Source organism: Saccostrea cucullata, unplaced genomic scaffold (genome assembly GCF_032062105.1).
Source record: "Saccostrea cucullata isolate Sc308-1 unplaced genomic scaffold, CSIRO_AGI_Scuc_v1 ctg1162, whole genome shotgun sequence".
Lineage (NCBI taxonomy): Eukaryota > Metazoa > Mollusca > Bivalvia > Ostreida > Ostreidae > Saccostrea > Saccostrea cuccullata.
This window is the reverse complement of record NW_026923682.1, coordinates 55,390-77,060: the sequence shown is the minus strand read 5'-3', so window position 1 is coordinate 77,060 and position 21,671 is coordinate 55,390. Positions and strand designations below refer to the sequence as shown.

General features: G+C 32.8%; 1 long non-coding RNA gene across 1 annotated transcript; it reads right to left on the bottom strand.

Moving 5' to 3' along the window:
* LOC134264652 (uncharacterized) lies at positions 1-1,763 on the bottom strand. The gene is made up of 3 exons (XR_009991588.1): positions 1,525-1,763; positions 1,346-1,435; positions 1-84 (listed from the first exon to the last, which is right to left on the bottom strand). It is a non-coding gene; the product is annotated as an uncharacterized LOC134264652 (long non-coding RNA).
* Between the last annotated feature and the right edge of the window lie 19,908 nt (positions 1,764-21,671).

Here is a 21,671-nt window from a genome sequence, read left to right as displayed (position 1 = left end):
GACTCTACATTTTCAGGAAGATAGATCCTTTCGAATTCTTCCAGTCGATTTATTTCTTTTGAGAGGTTGTCGTCGAACTTCACCCTTTACATGATATTATATTTTTAAAATGAGATATTTGCAGTAACACACACCTATAAATCCGTTTACTGTCAAATGTTTAATGATATAAGAATCATTTGCAGACAAAGCCTAGCACACAAACAAGACCATCTTGAGGCCAAATCGCTCACCTGAGCACACTGGCTAAGAAAAAAGCAAAAATCAGTATAGTTTTGAAAAGTTGAATTCAACTTCGACTAAAATTTAAAATTATCTGATGCTACTTCCATATAATTATAACAAATGGCTTTTTTGTTCTTGTTCAAAACATTCTTCCTACATATTCATTTGTAACAATCATGGGTCAGTCCCCCCCCCCCTGGGGGAGTTCATTTGAACCAATTTGATTTTACACTCATTTCAAGGATGCCTCCATATCAATATGAAAAAAAAATTCTAATTTACGTTCCTATGAAAAAGTTTGAATACCCAGTGCTGCCTACTCTACCCCGAGGATCATGACTTGAACAAACCCAAATCAACATTATCTGAAAATGTTTCCACTAAGATATGATCAATTACGGGTTTGCTGTTGTTAGAAAGAACTTGCTCTCTCCCGACTTAAGGTAAATCTACTAGGCCTGTAGGTAATTTTGAAAAGTTTTTTCTCTAAAAAATGCAACATACATGTATCTCTCACGGGATAAGAGGATTAAAAAGAAAAATATGTTGTGTTCCTGAACGTAAGAAAAAAGTTTTAGACATTTTAGTCAGTCGGTCGGGAGATGGCAACTCAACTTTTTTTTTAAGGGACATAGACACAGCTTCAGCATAATATTTTCAAATTAATTTTACCAGTATTACAAACATTAAACTACATGTAAGGTTTTTCTAATGATAACGAAATATTTGAACTTCAGTTATCTAGATAAGAAGACTGATTTAGAGCTAATGTGCTTGTTCCTTCTTCAAAGCAGGTATTTCAATATTGAACTTTTTTTTCTAAAATTGATAAGACAGTTTCTAGTGATTTGCTGAATCTCATTTTGTTATAAATATCATAATTAAATTTCCTATATGTTCACAAAAAAGAGGCACGCACTTTGTTTACATTATGAAGAATTTTATGTTCTGTATCTCGTTTGTTAATCAACAAATGATATTCAAATTTTTGCTAAATATTAAATTATGAGTTAGATGGAAATTGCGAAACATTAAAATTAGTTTTAAAAAATCAGTTGAAATGGCGTCTATGGAATAATCCTTTTTTAAAATGATTTTTAATGCACTGTCTAATACATACTTCTCTAGTTGTTTTTGTAGTGCTGTGATGTTTTTATTCGTTGTTTTGATATGTTGGCCTCTGTGTTTTTCAAGGAGTTTTCTAAGATAACTGCAATATATAGAAAGAGTATATACTGATTTTATAAACAAGTATTTTCACATAACAATGGCTTATTTCAAAGCTAAAATTAAAATTACTCATAAATCTCCTTATCCAATTTGTCTTGGCACCATTCACTTTTATATTTCTTTTTAAATTGAATATGAATATGTGCAGCACAGCAATTTTGAATGTATTCAATTTGTCTTTCAACTGTCCAGTTTTCTTTATCTGCAGAGTTACGCCAGTATGTGAATGCCGCTCCTCCAACGGCTGAGATGACAAGCAACGGGATCGAGTAAGGGGCTGACACTGCAACGACACATCCTGTAGCAGCACCCCCAATACCTCCCGTTTGAAGAAATGCTCGAACAGTAGACTAAAAATTAAATCAATGGGATTTTTTTAAAAATAGGTTACATTTAGGTACAGCTACTGTACAAGTAATTCTTTTGACCCTTTAATAGCCCGACTTGTATACATGTACAAGTATTTACATGTAAGATAGAATTAAGGCGAGTGTTGTATTTTTTTTGTCCTTTGTATTTTAAAGCAATGTTTTCATCAGATTACTTCACTTATTTATGACTGAAACATGTATGAAATCTGAAATACGTAAGACATTGGCATTACAGCTATCTGATTCTCGTATGTAATTTTCAAATTGATTTCGATCCCTCCTACTATTTTTGCCAGATTTCAATAAAAATTGGTACACATGTATAGAACACTTTCAAAACACAATTTATTTTTTTACTTTAGTACCATTTCAATGAACAGTGTTGCCATTGTTACAAAAATTGGAATTTTGTTGAAGGCAATATCTTAAAGTTTGTTACGATTTCAATAAAACACGGATACACTATATTCATTTCGATGCTACACATAAAAATTAAATATTTCAACGTTACAAAACTTTACCTCTATAAAATGTTGGTTGAAAGAATGTTATATAAAGAATATTGCTAAACACTTTATCATATTCGTTAGTTAATATTGATTTGATTTCATCAGAATCATGCAAGAAAATTTCTCGCTTTATATACTATTTCTTCCCCCGAAAATCCCAATAGTTTAAGAGGAAGAACATCTAATGTTCAGAAGTTTTTGACATCAAACGAGCTCAATTTAAATTAAAACACAATCTTTTAGCCAATGCTCTCTAGAAGAACCCGCGCTCTGATAATCTGGTCCTGATTTTTAAATAATAGGCTAGAAATAACTTTTAACGGCAAATAATTATTATTTGGTCCAGCATAGTTTTTTGACCTAATTCGTGTATGCTGAATCCAAAAAAATGTGCTGGCCTATATGATAATGGCGTTAAAGGGGTCAAAATGGCGATTCAAAATGGCGGACATACAATTTTTCTAATTTTCTCTTAATATCGTTCAAAATAAAAAAAAATAATGTGTAAATATCTCACTGAGTGTAATACAACTTTGAAAATGATAATAAAATGCTAATAATATTGGTTTAACTCAGAAAATTTAGTAGTTTCTACACTTAATTCGAATTTTCTTTGATTTATTTGTCTATTGTTTCTATTTTCTGCTTTGTTCAGGATTTTACATTTGCAAATATCCATACACTACAGATTTGTATTTTTCCTCTACATATCACTATTCTCACTATTCTACAATTGAATGATGGTGCAGCTGTAAATGGTGGATATTCATTTTTTTTTTCAAATTAATGTCGTGTACATAGGAGAAAGGATTTGTGAATATCTTACTGAGCGTAGTACAACTATGAAAATTACAATAGAACACTTATATTATCACTTTAATTCGGAAAATTTAGTTGTTTAAATTTGAAGTGTGTTAATAAGCGATTCAAAATGACGTCATATACGCTCGAATTTCGTTAAATACTCAAACTGCATAATTCTGAGTCGTTTTGCAGAAAATAAATTACAGTTTGTTTTTATAAATGAAATAGTATTCAAATAGGCGATGAAAGTTGGAGGATATTTTTATCAAGTTAATGACTTAAGATTTTTATGACACGGATTTTTGCATAATTATTTCTAATACTAGTACTAAGATAAACTTTTGACGACAATTCCGAAGACATATTTATTATTACCTGTCTCACCATGCTTCTTCCCATAAAGAGTTAATAATATACAATAACTGCTGTTTAGGGGACAATATGACAATTAATCTATACCCCAAGAGCAGTATTCCCCCAGCATTAAGGTGAGTAAACATTGTAGTTCAAGGTTTGCTAAATCATATCTCAGTTGTTGCAAATTCTTAATCTATTTTTAGTTCAGTGTAGAAAAAAAATAAATGTGTATGTTCATGTGGAAGGTCTTGTGCAACATGACTTAGTATATGGACCACAGCCAATTAGAGGGCTAGTAATTGTTACATCATATAAATCTGAATATATTATAATATCCAAATATTAACATATCTATTGAGAATTATCAGTATAATATACGTAAACCATAAATGTTCTTGATTGTCCAGCTCTGATTTTGAGTCCTTGCATTTGCATTTTGTTATTCTCAGTCAAAAAGTCAACTTTATTCACATATATTTCATGTTGTGAACGGATAATCTAGTATTGAACAGTGTATTTAAATTTAAACGCAGCTAGGATAAGGCTCCCCTTAAAATATCAAACTGTTCAAACTGTAGCAACTTCTCTGAACTACCTAGATATGACGTCATAATAGACTATGACGTCAAGTCACTGCATACTTGAGCTGACATGACGGGGAAGATGTCATAATTTTTACATAGCATGTAGATTTATTTTAGAGCCTTGATGTTAAATTCAAGTGTTAGGATTGTTTTTTAAGCTCCAATGTGGTGTTATGATATTGAACATTTGAAATTTAAATATCCCTATTCCTTTCGTTTGTCCGATATGCACATATTCAAACAATAGATAAAAATTATGTGTGAAACGCTCCCCTTACACATCTGAAGACAGAGTTAGAATTCATGAACCGTGTTTATATTGGACTGGCACAAGTGATAAACAAGGACAAATTGAAGATATTCTGTGTAAATCTACCAGAGAAGTATGTCCTCTAACTGAATTTTGCTGGGGGATAGTTTGTAGTTTATCCATTTTTGTATAAATTGCGATCAAGAGTGGAAAATACCTCTTCTTATGTTGGTAAGTTCCATTTCTCGTAAAATATTTTCTTAACGAGTAAAATTTAAACCTGCCCCTAGCACTTTATATGTACCAGAGATCACGATGAATAGATCTATGTAACAAACTTTGCACAAGATTTTTGTTTTGCACTTGTGCCGAAGCGATTTTTGTGCAACAATTAGGAATATCATAAATCTCCGTCACGTGATCAACACAGTCATGTGACATCACAAAAATTCTTTCTTCTAATACCTGATTAAATTATTATCTCAGGTTGACTGCTATTTCAATCAAGGAATACATATTGAAATGAAAATCTAGCTCAAAATGAAATGTATATTTTACGGCATTTTAAGCCTTCGGACAGCCTTATCATAACTGCGAATATTGAAATTTACAAAATCTGAAAGAGGAAAATGTTTGTGTTCAACCCCCCCTCGATTCTTGATCCAACCTTACACTATCCTAACAAAGAAGTGTGGATCAGGTTCCCTTGCAAAGTTCTTGGACTGTTCAAGAAAATTTTGTTGTCAAGAGAAGTGTTGAATAGATCGAAGTCAAGAATGGCTTAACCTTTTGGTACGAAAGTTTGTACGTGATAGGAATCACGAGGAATCTGCAGGCGCTCTTAAATTTCATACTTGTCAACTTTTCTCACCAAAATATGCACACAATGTGTTTCCAGATGATAAAGTTTCAATACGGTCACAAAATAGAAAGCTACATGTCTTGAATATCAGAGATTTTTTTTATATCCCCGCTTGAAAAGCGGGAGGATGTAGTAATCGGTCCGTCCGTCTGTTACGCTTTGGGGTAACCAACTCTTATCCGCAACTCCTCTCATACCACTGAATGAAATTTGATGAAACTTTCACAGAATCTTTATTACATATTGCCATTTTGCACCTCCTATTTCACATTTTTCCATAGCATAACATGGACACTGTCATTATATTCATATTGGAGACGGGGGTATCATTTAGTAAGCTCATTGCTCACATTACCTCTAGTTAATTTTGCATAAGGTTTTGGAAAACAAAATGTTTTTAAAATATGAACATAAATTTGTTTTTTCTTGCATTGAGTGTTGGAAAATACCAAAATTCCGAAGACAGACTGAAACATATAGCAAATAAAGCTGGAAGAGGAGATGTTAGGGATTATACTAAATTCTTTTAAGTGCTAATTTCAATAGCTATTACAAAGTGCTCGATGAAAAAGTGCTCTTGATGTACAAGAATTTCTTCAGTTATATTTGATAGTGTACTGACGGATGTTGAAGTAGAAGTGCGAGTTGATAATGACAGCGATCAGGAGTGATATTAGGTGGACGCGGGCTCAAAGGCTTTGGAACACGGTCAAATACGAGGGGGGAAATTTGGAAACCCTTAAGCCGAGTTTGTTTTAACTATTTCGAGAAAAAATGAAACTTTTCTAGTATTTTGTGTTTATTCATATTAAATGGACTAATCAACATACTATATATAAAACTAGTGGTACTGTGAGCAATGAGCTCACTAAATGATGCCCCCGCCTCCCACATGAATATAATTAAAGTGACTATGTTTTGCTATGGGAAACCCAAAAATTTGTGTCGGATCAAAAAGTAAAATTGGAGGTCACAATGGCAATATATAATAAAGATTTTATGAAAGTTTCAACAAATTTCATTCATTGGTATGAGAACAGTTGCGGATAAGAGACGGGTTCCCGAAAGCATAACAGACGGACGGACATACCGATTACTGTATACCCTCCCGCTTTTCAAGCGGGGGGTAGAAAAACAAATTGTAATTTATTTTCTCGAAAACGACTCAGAATTAAGCAGTCTGGGTATTTTACGAAATTTGAGTGTATATGACGTCATTTTGAATCGCCATTTTGAGCTTATTAACACATTTCAATTTTGAAACGATTAAATTTTCCGAATTAAAGTGATAATATAAGTGTTCTATTGTCATTTTACAAAGATGAACTACGCTCAGTGAGATATTCACTAATCCTTTCTCCTATGTAAACGACATTAATTTGAAAAAAATGAATATCCGCCATTTTGAATCGCCATTTTGACTTTTAACTTACAGCTGCATCACTATCCAATTGTAGAATAGTGAGATGCTGAAGAAAAAATACAAATCTGTAGTGTATGGATATTTGCAAATGTAAAATACTGAACAAAGCAGAATATAGAAACAATAGACAAATAAATCATAGAAAATTCGAATAAAGTGTAGAAAAAAACTAAAGAACTATATGCGGTATATTACATATATTTGCCCCTAAAAAAGTCAAATTTTGAAAACTTCCCGAAATGTGCTGAATTCAATGAATTGTATGAGAAATATAAATTAACAGAAAATATTATAGTGTCAAAGCAGTGTATTCACAATTTTTGATTTTATGGCGTCACAGACTAGTCGGATTTTATATCCTTTTTCAGAAAGAGGACAACATTTCAACAATTTAAGCTTTAAATTTATAGAGCGCAAGTTTGTTCAGGAACAATTATGACATATTTCATTGATATTATCATACTACACATTATATCAAACTATTGATTCTGAACACGCATGCGCTCGGTGACTTTTATTCAAAATATCGACGAAATATTTTTTCGGATTCAGCATACTCGAAATAGGTTTAAAAACTATGCTGGATCAAATAATAATTATTTGCCGTTAGAAGTATTTTTTTCTATAAATCGGACCAGACTATGATGTGAATATACACTATCATGTTCATGTACATATGTTACGGCCAGATGCACAAATGAGCACGAAGTTGATATCAGATTCATTAAAAAATAATTTCTACCATATGACATGCATCAACAAAGTATTTGCTAAATTTTCAAGCATCTACAGCGACGAAAATTTGTTATGCATGCACAAATTGACATCGGATTCGAACAAAAATGAATTTCACTATATGACACGCCTCAGAAAATAGCGTACTAAACTTTCAAGCATCCTCGATGAATATTCGGTTTACATATAAATGTATAAGATACATATAAATGTATAAGATAATTCGGGGGGGGGGGTATGATTGTATTCTTTTGTGGATATGTGAATGTGTGCGAGTTGTTTTAAAAATCGAAGACAAGCTGTGCAAATTCAGAGGAATGCGATCCCCCGCTTTCGGTGTATTTGGGCGGGGGTTGAACTGTCATTTTTAATTCCTTTTCTCAATCAAAAGTTATCAGGAAAAAGAAAGTCAATCGTCATAGTCAAGGTCACAAGATCAAGAATCATATTGTCTTTTCACAGGCAATACACAGGTTGAAAGGAAACCCTAACTCTTCGTATTCAAAAGAAATGACCAAGCTTAGGGTTTTAAAAGTAGGTCCACCTTCAAGGCCATGAAGTCAAAAATCATTGTGACTGTATATTAAGATAGGTCATGTGTTAGGTAATACACATCGTTAATATGAATACCCTATCTCCCCTCATTCAAAAGTTATGGCCAATACGAGATACTGTCTTATTTTTATGGTGTATTAGGAAAGGTTTTAGGCAATGCACATCTCTTATTATAATGCCCTATTTCTTATCATTCAAAAATTAAGGCCAATTTAAAATAATATATATATATAATTTTTAAGGTTTATTAAAGAGTCTTAGGTAACGCACAACTTTAATATAACGACATATCTTTTCTCATTCAAAAGTTATGGCCAATTCAAAATAATGATTTTTTAAGTAGATCAAACACTTCAAGGTCAATTTCAGGGATTAGGAATCATAGTGTAATTATTAAGGTTTTGTCACAGAGCACAAACATTCGAAATATGAAAGCGCTGTTTCTTTCAATTAAAAGATGTGACCAAGGTTTTTTCTTTAAAAAAACGTGAAATTTTAAAGGTCAAGGTTACAAAGTCAAAAATTAAAGTGTATTGAGACAGGTCTTGTCTTATGTAATACACATTTAATATGAAAGCCCTCTCTTCTTATTCAAAATTTAAGTCCAATTTAATTTTTTTTTTCAAAAGTAGGTCCAACTTTAAGGTCTAGGTCATGGGGTCACACATTAAAGGTCTTGTTAGAGGTAATATGTAATTTGAAAGCTCTTTTTATTCAGAAGATATGACCAAGGTTAACATTTTTGTGACAGAAGAATGAGATTTAATGCCCCTTCGCTTTCACAAAAACATGGGGCAATTACGAGGTAATATATCTACTTTCATGTACTTACAGTCGTGGATTGATTGGCATAATTTGACGTGTATCGTAATCTTTTCCAGAGAGCGTATGGTCCAAAGCACCATGAATAATCCACACTGTAAATTTTTAGTGGTTCTAATGTAACCTCTCTGACGTTTTTTTTCAGCAGTTGTTCCAATTCATTATGTGATCCTTTTGACTGTATGCGCTCAAAAAAACCTTTCCGAAAGTAAATTTTAAAAAGTTAATAATTGGTGGTTAAAGTACAGGCGCGAATCCAGAAATTTTTTCCAGGCCAGGGGGGATCCACCTCAGTCAAAAAAAAAATTCCAATCCCAGAAATTTCTTAACAAGCAAAAAAAAAAAAAAAAAAAAAAAAAACGTAAACAACGTATATGGTAAAAAACACTCCGGATTTTTAAGGGGGTGGGGTTGGGGGGGGGGGGGGGGGGGGGGGGGGGGGGGGGTAGTGGTGACTTCTATTGCTTCAAATCTTTCACTTATCATACCCACTTCACACATATTTTCGATTACCAGGGGGGTCTGAGTTTTCCAGGGGGGGGGGTCCATGGTAGCTATTTTCTTGTTTTAGTATATACTTTTTTTTATCTGTTAAATTCCAGGGGGGGGGAGTCCTGGTCCCCGACCCCCCCTCTAGATCCGCGCATGAAAGTATAATATCCATGGCCGTCATGAACATCAACAAACGAGTTATGTGTCATTCTTCTGCGTCATTCGTTGATTATAAAATCGAAAAAAAATGGGCAGCTTTGTAGCCATTTCAGCGTTTATTCCTAATTTTAGTGGTTACATGCAAGTAACACTTTTAGACCAGTTTGCGTTACAGAAAATGTTAATTTTGTATTAGAATCACTATATTTTGGAAAGGTATACTGACGCACATATGATTGTTTGAGATTTAAATGTGCAGTCATGCGAACTCGAATTAAAGTTGCGAAAGAAGCTAACCGTTCACAAAACGAAATGGTTTGGTATATGACCCTGACCTGTCCTAGTGATATTTCTATAACTGATTTAAGGTAAGATACTTTCCTCAAATATCTGTTTTGTATATTTTTGTTATGTATGACAAAAATTTAAAATTTTTATAACATTCTGTTTTCTAAACTACTAAAAAGGTAGATTTTGGGAGATAAAGTTTTTTTCAATAAGGATTATATAAGAAACATTACCTTCTGTAATCTTGCACAAATACCCGGCGAGGAAACTCGTTTTTTAAGTTAATGTATAAATAGCACTACTTCAATGACAAAGTCTTGGAAACAAAAAATATTATTTGGGAACGTATCATCTGATCTTAACGAGGTTTGCCCTGAGCTTTTGATCTTATTTTGATCTTAATTTTTATCTATTTCAAAAATTCTGCAAAATGTATTAATTCTTACAATACATGTTAATTTGATTTCTACAATGCAAATTCAACTATGTTCAGTTATAACTCCATGATTAAATTCCATACCAAAAGCATTAAGTGAAGAACTTTCGAAAGTTTTTTCAAGAAGAAAATCATAATTTTTCTCCTTCAAAGTATTTAAAATATGTTAATTTTTTATTCCTATTTTTGCATGCAGCCTGTCCTCAGAGTTACTTTGTGCAGTGGAATGTTCAGTACTGGTCCTAAATTATCTATTTAAAAAACTGTCATGAATACTTCCATCATATATGATGAATATATAACAAATATATTGTACAAATGAAGAAAAAATAGCCCTAATTTAAGTTTTAAAATAGCACTATAATTTTAGTAATGCTTAAAAATAAACATGATAGACACCGACTTTTCATTTAATTTTTTGAATATGTACAATATTTTTAACCATCCTTCTTAAATTTTGTAAATATTTTATTTTTTGAATATGTACAATATTTTTAACCATCCTTCTTAAATTTTGTAAATGTCATTACTTTCAAATGATTTTCTGCTTGTTAAATCTTAAATACCCCCAAAAATGAAAAAGTTTGAATGCAAAATGTTGAAATAATAAAATTTGAAAATTTCTTCGTTGTCACAAAATTTAATATGTTTTTAAGATGAATCAAGTTCGTGTTTGTTCCAATAATTTATTTGAACAAAAAATATTTGAGGAAAAAAACTTTCAAAATTGATTTAAAGTCGTATTTAGAGTGCGAAAAGGTCAAACTCAATGCTCTGTAGCGGCAAGGGAAGCGCATTGGCCCCCATTTTTTTAAAATAAAGCTAAGTGTATGTATATCGATTCTAGAAATATACTTGAAAAAAAATTCTCACCACTTTTGATGGCAGAATCCTACGAAAGCCATGAAGGGAGATAGTCAAAAAAGTAAAAGTAAACCGAAATCTCGAATTATACAATCCGTTCTCTCGGATTGGTAATGTGTTAGAGCGAATTACCAGTTCATTCTCTCAAAATAAACAATCCGTTTTCTCGGATTAAAATCCGTTCTCTCGGTTTTATTAAGTCGTTCCCTCGAAATGGAAATCGTTCCAACGAATTAATTATTCGTTCTGTAAGATTTATGAATTCGTTCTTTCAAATTAAACAATCCGTTACCTCGGATTGTAATCCATTCTGGTGTGTAAAAAAAATCCCTCGGACTCTAAACTGTTCCCAAGAAGTAATTATTATTGACCTGTACATCTCAGATAAGGCTATATGTGTTCCAAATTCGGAACATCATGGTAATATGCATATCTACACATTGTGTACGAATTATCTGCAAGGTATGACTAAATTCCGTGCAGCGGTTTATGAGGAGTTCTGCTGACAAACTGTTCATCTCTCTATTTAATATATGGCCAAAAATATTAGTTGGAAATCGAGAAATTCCCGCAAAAAATAAGAAAATCGGAATTTCCTGGTGATAAGCACATCTACACATTGAGTTCTTATTATCTGCAAAGTTTGACGAAATTCCGAGCAGCAGATGAGGAGTTACGCTGACAAACTGTTTATCTCTATATTCAAGATATGGCAAGGGATCTATGTTGGAAAGTGCAGAAATTCCCGGAAAACAATAAGGAATCAGCATTTCCTTGTAGTATGCATATCTGCACATTGCGTCCTATTTATCTACAAAGTTTGACCGAATTCCGTTCAGCAGTTTATGAGGAGTTGCGCAGAACTGACGGACTGACTGACTGACACTCTGACTGACTGACCGACGGACGGACGAGTCAAAAACAGTATGCCTCCTGCAACTTGTTGCGTGGGGTATAAATATAGGCTTATCGGAGATGAAAGAACAAAATACGGTTGTTACCACTATCGGCATAGTAAATTTTGCTATGAATGTACTATCCGTCAAAGTAGGCGGATCAATGTAGAAATGTGGACGAATCTACATGAATTTTCACTAAACCTAGAAATTTTCTCTTATTCTCTAATTTCAGTTCGAAACACATGCATATTGCCCATGAATTACAATCCTTTCTTAGAGAACAGTAACTAATTTTTGTAAACTGAAGTTACAAATGCCAAAGAATAGAAGAGAAATAAATAAAAATTACTCCCGATTTCTGGAAAAAAAAAATACGATGAATTACTTCCTGTTTCTGGACATTTGGCATGCTTTGTAAATATGTTAATATCACGCAGCCTCCGATTGACTTCCTTCAATAAATGGTCATGAAGACCCTGTAAATTAACAAGAGCATATTATTATTATACTTAAATTATTATCATCAACTTTATATTAAAAAGACATGGACACACTTTAAGGTACAATTTCTCAAATGTATTTTCATTTTTCAATATACTTACGAATACTTATACAAAGTCTTTTTGATGATTATTAAAAAAATTAATCTCACTTGCCGAGATACATGACAGATTTAAAGTTCAAAACCGTTATGTAATAGGACCCGTATGTTACAACGCACTTTGAAAAAAAATTCGGGAGTAGCATAGGCATCGAGGTACCGGAAGGGGGGGGGGTCTAATCCACATGAATGTTTTGCAAAGATATATAGGCATTGAAATTTGGGGCTTACCTTGGGGGTGGTTCTACTTTCAATTTTCTACCGACGTTCATGTACAATGTATAAGAAAAAAAAAGGCTGAGAGACCTTAAACTTCTACTCGCCTTCTCCTTGTTCTCAATGAAGTTAAATGAGTACAAGTCATGAAATGTAAATAAAAAAAGACACAACCCTTGTTCTCATTATGAAGACTTTTAAGTTGTGTATCTCCTGTATTTTAAATATTTGCTGACCCCTTAAATTGCCTCAATTAAGAATTATAACCATTAAAATTGGTTTAAAAAACAATTGAAACAGTGTCCATGGGTTCATTCAACCTATTCCCACTTTTTGAAAATTAAGTAGAAAAAGGTAAGATTTTATGTGGGAATAGGTGGGATTTTTTTGTGTAAACAAATAAATAAATAAATATATAAACATATAAATACTGAATAAACAGTGATTAATGAACAAAATATAGGATAGGTAAATTTGCTTTTTTTAATTATAAAAACAATTTTTCTTAATATTTGAAGGAAAAAATGGAAAATTTTACAGTGTAAGTTAATTTTATCATCTATTGTTATTTGCAAGTGGGAAATATGTGGAATTGAGATATTTAAATAGTGGGAATAGGTAGAAAACACCGTGTCTATGTACCTTTAAACCTCTTATTTTTAATTTTTCTATGGCGCTGGTCTTATAACACACCTGACTGGCCAGGTTAGTTTTAGGACCGACGATATCCAAAAAAAAAAATGCATTGCTTATATTTATATTCTTAAAATTGTCATCGTCTTTCGGGAGTTGACGTGATTTTGTTTTGATTTTACGAGATATGCGTCGTTCTATAGAAGGAAGCCTAAATGAACCAGATAGTAACAGTAACATTTACATGAATTTATATTTCATTGGCATTTAATTTATGAAATTATTTCAGGAATTCGATCGGTTTGATATATTTTAATTGTCGCATTCATAGTACGGTGTTTTTTTTTCTCTCAAGTGAATAAGATTATTTAGATAACATAAGAGTACAATATTCATCCAATTTGAAGGGCCAGAAAATGTTTTTCGAAATAATTATTGCACTGACCAAAGACGGAAATGTAATTGTTCTCTATTTTTAAAATAATTTACTGACAGACTAAGGTTGTACAACATAATCAAAACCCAAATTTAATTTAAAAAATATTCATCAATAATAATATTATTCATAAATATGAATATAAAAAATAACGGTATCAGATCTTTTGTTCTTATTCAAGGAAATGCAAACTGAAACCGCTGACAACAAGCAAAAAAAAAACTCATTTTCGCAACGGTGTGCAGTTGTATTAATTTCAGTATATAATACTCTTTTTCATATATGAAACGTACTTAAGGGTCCTCCAGACCATGTGACTTGTGACGTATATAGAGAAAAATACTTTAACCTCTGGTTTTATATAGTTTGTGCATCTACGAATTGCCTGGAACCGCTTGTAAGAGAGTCTCTCAAACGCTTTAGAGATAAAGATTTTATAAAGGGAAAAGTATGCAGTACACAGAGAGCGACATTCTAACCGTTAACAAATTACACATGGCATGTCACGCAGTGACCGATAGAAAAAGATGTCCGTTTTTATGCCCCCGTAAACAAAGTTTTAGGGGTATATAGTGTTTGTCGTGTCCGTCTGTCTGTCTGTCTTGCTCTCTGTCTGTCTGTCTCTCTGTTTGTCCGCAAAAACTTGAACCTTGCCCATAACTTTTGATTTAGTGGAGCTATGACTTAATATTTCATATGTGTATTCCTTGTGACAAGACCTTTGGATACCAGCAAATTTTACCTATTGACCTTGACCTTGGAGTTTGACCCACTTTAACATGAAAATTTTAAAATTTTACTTTGGACATATCTTTTGAACAGTAGACACTAGGACATTTATACTTCACATATATAATGATTGTTAAAGGACCTTTCACTGGATACCAACACCCTTGACCCTTTGACCTTGACCTTGTAGATATCCGTACTTGTGAAAGAAAACTTAACCTTGGCCATTACTTTTGAACTGAAAGGGATAGGGCTTTCATACTTCAAATGGTAATCCTTGTGAGAAGACCCTACATTGGATACCAAGAACTTCGACCCTTTGACCTTGACCTTTGATATTGATCTACTTTATAAAAGCAAACCTTGACCAAAGCTTTTAAAGAGTTAGGACTAATGCTTTCATACTTTACATATTTGATCTTTATGACAAGATCTTTGATTTGATAACAATAACTTTGACCCTTTGACCTTGACCTTTGAGTTTGACCTACTTTTAAAAAAAATTGAACGTTTACCATAACTTCTGAACGGTTAGGGCTAGGGCTTTCATGCTCTACATAAGTATTTTATGTGGGAAGACCTTTCATTTGATACTAATTATATTGACCTTTTGACCTTGACGATTTTTGTACTTATTAAAAACTTTAACATTAACTAACTTTCAAATATCACAATTGTTTTCCAGTGAGAATACCCTACTTTTGGTACCAATTAATTATATTTGCATTTAAGAAAAGCTTAATCTTTGCTATGTTGCCATACGGGGGCTGCATACGGGGACATCTGTGTTTTACAAACACATCTTGTTTTGTATAAAAGAACCACAACCGATTGGATTTATGTTACATAATAATTGTAAACAACGGGTGTCGGTATGATGAAAACTTTTAAGTTATTTATACTTTCAGGCTAAGAAACCCATTTCCATATGATCGTCAACATAGTCTGTGTTGATATTTTTCTACACTAATTTGTGAGTTTCAATAAAACACCATCTTATATTTTGTTTATAAATATTAATAAAGAAAGTACGTGTTTCAAGATCTCTTATATCTGTCCAGTTTAACTTTCGTATGATCACGAATGCGGAGACTTGCCAAAGCTTTTTGAAATCTTGGCAACAGGAAAGATAACTCTAAAAAGGAACTAAAAAGGAACTTTGATCCCAAAGATTTTGAAAATATTTTTTCTGCATCAGTGCTTTAAATTTTAATTCAATTTTTTGGTGTAATCTAATTTATTTAAGTTTCTTTTTTACAAAAGGAGTCTTCCTTGATTTTTTTCTAGATGTATTTTAGAGAAAATTAGTTTATTAATTTTTTAAGAATTAAATAAATTTCTCTTAAAAAATATTTTCATCCATAAAATTAAGGTTTTATAGTTATTCTGTGAGCTTAAACATATTCGATAGGGTAAGACAAACTTTTTTGTGCTACGTATGAAAACGCATTGGGAAAAAATATTTTGAAACTTGTGAATTTATTATTTTAAAAAATCCGTTTAAATTACTTTTCAATCCCTGAACAGTTTTAAAGTTGATATGCTTCTTAAAAGTAATGCTCAATAATATGAGAACATAAACTGTATGTGTGTTGAGGACCTTTAATTTGAATAAACTTTGGCACTGAGGTCGCATGTACATTACAACTCACTGTAAGATCCTAATTGAAAAGTTACTGAAGGGTGGGGGGTGCTTGAATTCTAATACTACTTGAGAATGCCTTCATATCAATACTGCATATAACTTCTTGAGAAAGCTCCTGAGAAAAAGATTTTTAAAGAATTTGTTAACATTTTGTTTTTATATATACAGTGTAACTTTGTAATAATTTGAATTTGACTCCCCATTGTTTCCCTCCCTACTCCAAAAGATACTCATGATTTGAACAAATATATATTTTCAATACATGAGGATGCTTACTTAATATGACTTAACATAGCTTTTCTGTTATTGGGATTTTTTTCCTTTATTTTCCTATTTAAAACTTTGATTCACTACCGAGTCCCTTCCCTACCTCTCGGGGTTATGATTTGAACAAATTTAAATCAACACTTACTGATGATGCTTCTATATAAATATCATCAATCATGAATTTGCTATTCCTTAGATGATTTTTTAAAAATAAATTTTAATGTAAAATCTGGATCCCCCATTTTGGCCCCACCCTATGCATGGGGTTATGATTTGAAAAAAAGTAGAATCTACACTACCTGAGTATGCTTCCATACAAATATTACTAATCATGGCTTAGCAGTACTTTAAAAGAAAAAAAAGATTTCCCTATGTAAAACTTTGATCGGCTATTGTGGCCCCACCCTACCCCCGGGGTCATGATTTGAACAAACTTGAATGTACACTACCTGAGGATGATTCAACATAATTTTCATCTTACCTGTCCCTTTGGATCTTGAGAACATTTTTAAAGATTTTACCTTCATATTCCTATGTAAATCTTTGATCGGCCATTGTGGCCCCACCACATCCCCGGGGTCATGATTTTAGCAAACTTGAATGTACACTACCTGAGGATTATTCAACACGAGTTTCATCCTTCCTGTCCTAATGGTTCTTCAGCAGAAATATTTAAAAGATTTTTCTTGTGTTACTATGTGAACTTGGATCTATAATTGTGGCCCCAACCTACCCCTAAGGGTCATGATTTAAACAAACTTGAATGTACACTACCTGCAGCTGGAGATGATTCAATATGAGATTCGATATTCTAGTCGCAATGGTTTTTGAGAAGAAGAATTTTATTGATTCATATTTTTCCTATATATTCCTATGTTAAACTTGGCTCTGCTATTTTGGTACAACCCTACCCCAGGGTCATGATTTGTACAAACTTGAATGTACACTACCTGAGGATAATCCAGCATGAGTTTCATCTTTTCTGGCTCAGTGGTATGGCAGTGGTTCTTGAGAAGATTTTTTAAGAATGCCCTTAATTTTCGACTTATTCATAATTATCTCCCCTTGGAAGAGGGCGTGGTCCTTCATTTGAACAAAACTAAAATCCCTTTACCCAAGGATACTTTGTAGCAAGTTTGGTTGAAATTGGTCCAGTGGTTCTTGAGAAGACGATGAAAACGTAAAGTTTACAACTACGACCGACAACGGACAAATTTTGATCAGAAGAGCTCACTTGAATTACCTTCGGCTCAGGTGAGGTAATAGTATTGTTCGGAAAACGGGAGGAATTACTCAGCTGACCTTTCAAGAACAGTATTGTTTCTTTTAAAAGAAAAGCAAGAAAATGCTTTATTAATTTGATAGTATAACGACAGACTGGTAATATCAAATTGAAATTATCAATATTTCATGTACATGTACGTGTCCGATTATAACAAGAAGCATAATATTTTCAGATTTAATTTAAAATGCGTTTGTGTATACATGTATATTGAATGCAATATTTAAGATTTAATGAACATACACTAAATGATAGGGATGGACGGAATCTGTCTTTATGCTCCAAGTTCGGGATGTTTTTATTGTTTTTGTCCTGTCTGTCTGTTGCCAAGTCTTTCCTTCGCCATAACTTTTGAACCATGAGAGATACATGAAGAGAATCCATACATTCGGTATGCATACTTCACTTATCAAGTCTGTCAAATGACACCGAGGTCAACGACTTACAAAAAGTGACCTTGACTGTGACCTTTCTGCTAATTAAGCTTTTTCAAACCTTCGCCATCAATTTTGAACCAAAGAAGATAGAGACTTCATATTTGGTATGCATATTCCACTATTGCAAATCCTTCAAATGACACCACTTTGACCTTTAAGCTAAAATAAAATTTTCAGACTTATACGCCGCCGGGCGCATAGTATTTCACAAACACGTCTCGATTTTTTAAAACATCTTTTATTGAAAAAAAAAAGATTTTATTGTAATGGTACAATTTGTCTTATGTAAGAAAAGGAGCAAGAGCCATCTTATGCATAAAATAGCCCTGTACTTATATCAAATAATTAACTATCACCCTCTTTCCATTTTCAAAAATCAAAATAAAGTAGACACTTGGTGTTTTCATGTTCTATAATGAAATTTCGTTTTGAGAATCCAAATATTTTAAAACAGGCTTTGAGAAATTGCAATGTTCTTGAAATTAGCAGAAAATATGCGTATTTGACTACTTCAGCAAAGAATTAAAATATAAGCACAGCCCACGATCCAAAAAATAAAACATGTTTTTTGATCTTCAGAAATAGCCCTTTCGTTAAGTATTGGCATATTTTGGATCAGAGGCCGTGCTCTATATGAAATATTGAAAAAATGCTTCAACTTTAGGTCATTTTCAAAGGAATTTACAGGATATGAGGCAATTAACGCATTTTATGACGTCATAATGCATTAACTAGATGAGAAATTACGTCACAATTAATAGATACGTGGTCACCAATAGTTCAAGTGATAAATATTGCATTTGCAACCTAAAATGAGCGGTTTTGAATTTTCAGAAATTCTTAGGGCCAAAAAAGGCCCAAAATAGCTCTACCTCTTTATATGCTAATCGAGGCGATACTTTCTGACTGACAAATCAGCTAAATGTGATGCGTTACGAGTGAGTACCACAACAATACTTTAGGACAGATGATGCAAACTTTTGTCAAAATTTTTAAAAATAACAACTTAGGTACCGTTATGTTTACCAAATTAAAATTAAAAAGTTTTACCGCGCAGTTTTCAATTTTTTATTCAAAGATGCAGAAAAATGGAATTTGAAGTGAAAAAAAAAATATTTGTATAGATTAATTAGGATGGTTTCAGAGGGGTAGAAATTTGAACAGCACAGGTTAAAGATTTCTTTAAATTCTATATATCTATTATGTGCATCATTTGCAATGAATTAGGTAAAAAAAATTATATACAAATCCAGGCATCCATTTTTTTCGTTTGTATCATCTGTCCTTAAGGACCTTTTTAATGCATGCGAGTCACAGTTTAGACACGAATCTACATATGTACAATTTCCGAGATCATAGTTACAAATATTTGATTGATAAATATACATAGTTTAAAGTTTTGTAAAGCGTTAGGTGGTCATTTAGCTAGGTCTACCCATTTTTCCGAGTGTCAGTGAATACAATTTCATGGGCATTTCTTGACCCAAAATCGTTAATGCTGAGAATCATACGTATTATTATGCAAATACGGCCTTGACTGACCATTAAAGTTTAAAATGTGGCAGAGATAATCTGTAAACTGACCCAAAAGCACGTGGAATAAACCAGCGTGTTTTATCTTTCTGTCATCGGATTGGACAAGTGTTTTCTATAAGGGGAATGATAATCATAGCCATAAAAGGAAAAATCCTCAGATATGCATACCCCTCTTTTGTACAAAGACCCGCCTATTCTCTTTTATAAAAGAACTGTTACAAAACAGTCGAATTTTGCTGTCATAGGGTCTAAAAAATCAGAGATAATGCAGTGATCCTTTTATTTAAAATGTGTCGGAACTATTGAAATAATTCAAAAGGCATCGCATTCATTCATTAATATTTTAAAAGTATCAAAATCTTTGTAGATTAAATATAATTCGCCGTAGACGAGGGGCTCCAGGTAGCAGGTATGTCACATCATCCGTTTGTCATATACTCGGACATTAGGCAGAGAGGGATCTTTTTCGTGCAGGCACCTACGCTCTTTCGTGTCCGTATATCACACCTATCGGGTATCTGCACATACATTGTGAATGTAACTAACAATATCATATGGGGAAACTAATACTAGTATTTTACCTACATGTACCAAGGTATACATCACAGTTGCATGTAATTAAATTTGATGAATACCCACAGAAAACAAAATTTTTTTAAAGAAAAAGTGACCTTTTACATTTGAGAGGTCAATTTAATTTATATATTGTCTGTAAAGTTTTCAGATATTACATGGACCTCCAGAATAAATTCCATGTTGTAAACATAGACCATTGGAATTTATAACAATGCTTAAATGTTACATATGCAATAAAAATCGCAATTTGCATAGCATTTAATTCATACCTTTACATACGATTCCAATTCCAGCTCCTTGTTGTCAGGTTTGGATGATGCAGGTTTGTACGTACTTGCAAACCCCAAAATAGTGCTTTCTTCCATCAATTTAAGAATTGCGTTTGCTGTCTATTGCAAAATGGAGAGAAATCTAATAAATATTAAGTGCTTTTCAAAAACATGATACTCTTATGAGCATTAGAAATTTGAGAACATGACAAGCTGAATTCTTTTTAAAAATCAGATTTTTTTAAAGAGATAACAGCATCTTACCCACTTTTGTTGTCTTTTTCTTTTCTCATCAAAGTCAGCAAGCTTCCTATAGAAAAAATAGGACAAAACGTAATTTTACGTTAAAGAATTTCTAATTATTCAACGACGAATAGTTTCGCGTTATTCCCCACTAATGACAAGGAGCACGCGGGGATGTGTGACCGGTCAGCAGGGGATGCTCACTCCAACATGGCACCTGATCCCACATCCGATGTTTTGGAGGTTCTATTTTGTATTGTTTTATGGACTTTGATCTTGAATACGATTCGTTATCTCCATCTGTTTCAAACTAATAATTCCGATATTTTTGGGCCTCTGTAATTGAAGATTCGGGGATTTCAATGTTTTGCCGTCCGTCCCACTCGGAGCTCGTTCCTCGCACACTAACCACGGACGTCAATGGTGTTTTACATGTACCATCTTGCTGAGTCTTTCACGTTATCTTATTTGAATTTCATTCAAATGTTATACTTTTGAAATCCGAGTTAGTTTGTTGCATGCGAATCACTATGTTCTTCATTTCAAAAACTACTAACGTGTCGCAGGAATTAACTTGAGGTATTTAAAAAAAAAAAAACCTTTTCGAAGAACTTGAGGCAGAGCAAAATATGAAATAAATGAAAAAAACAGTTTCCGGTTTGATGCGTATTACTCCACCCATCATATCCGAGATTTGAATGGGGCCTAGCAAAATCAGTCGATGATTGCCAATTGCATGCGTCCCTCCGTTTGTCTATGTCTTAACAAAAACTTGAACCTTGCCTATAAGTTTAGATTGGACAACTATATCAATATTTTAAGTTTCATTTGTGTATATCATGTAAGAAGACCTTCTAAAGGGCACCAACTTATTTTTTTTATCCTTGGCCATAACCTTTGATCGGTCACTGCTACGGCTTTTATATTTCGCAAGTG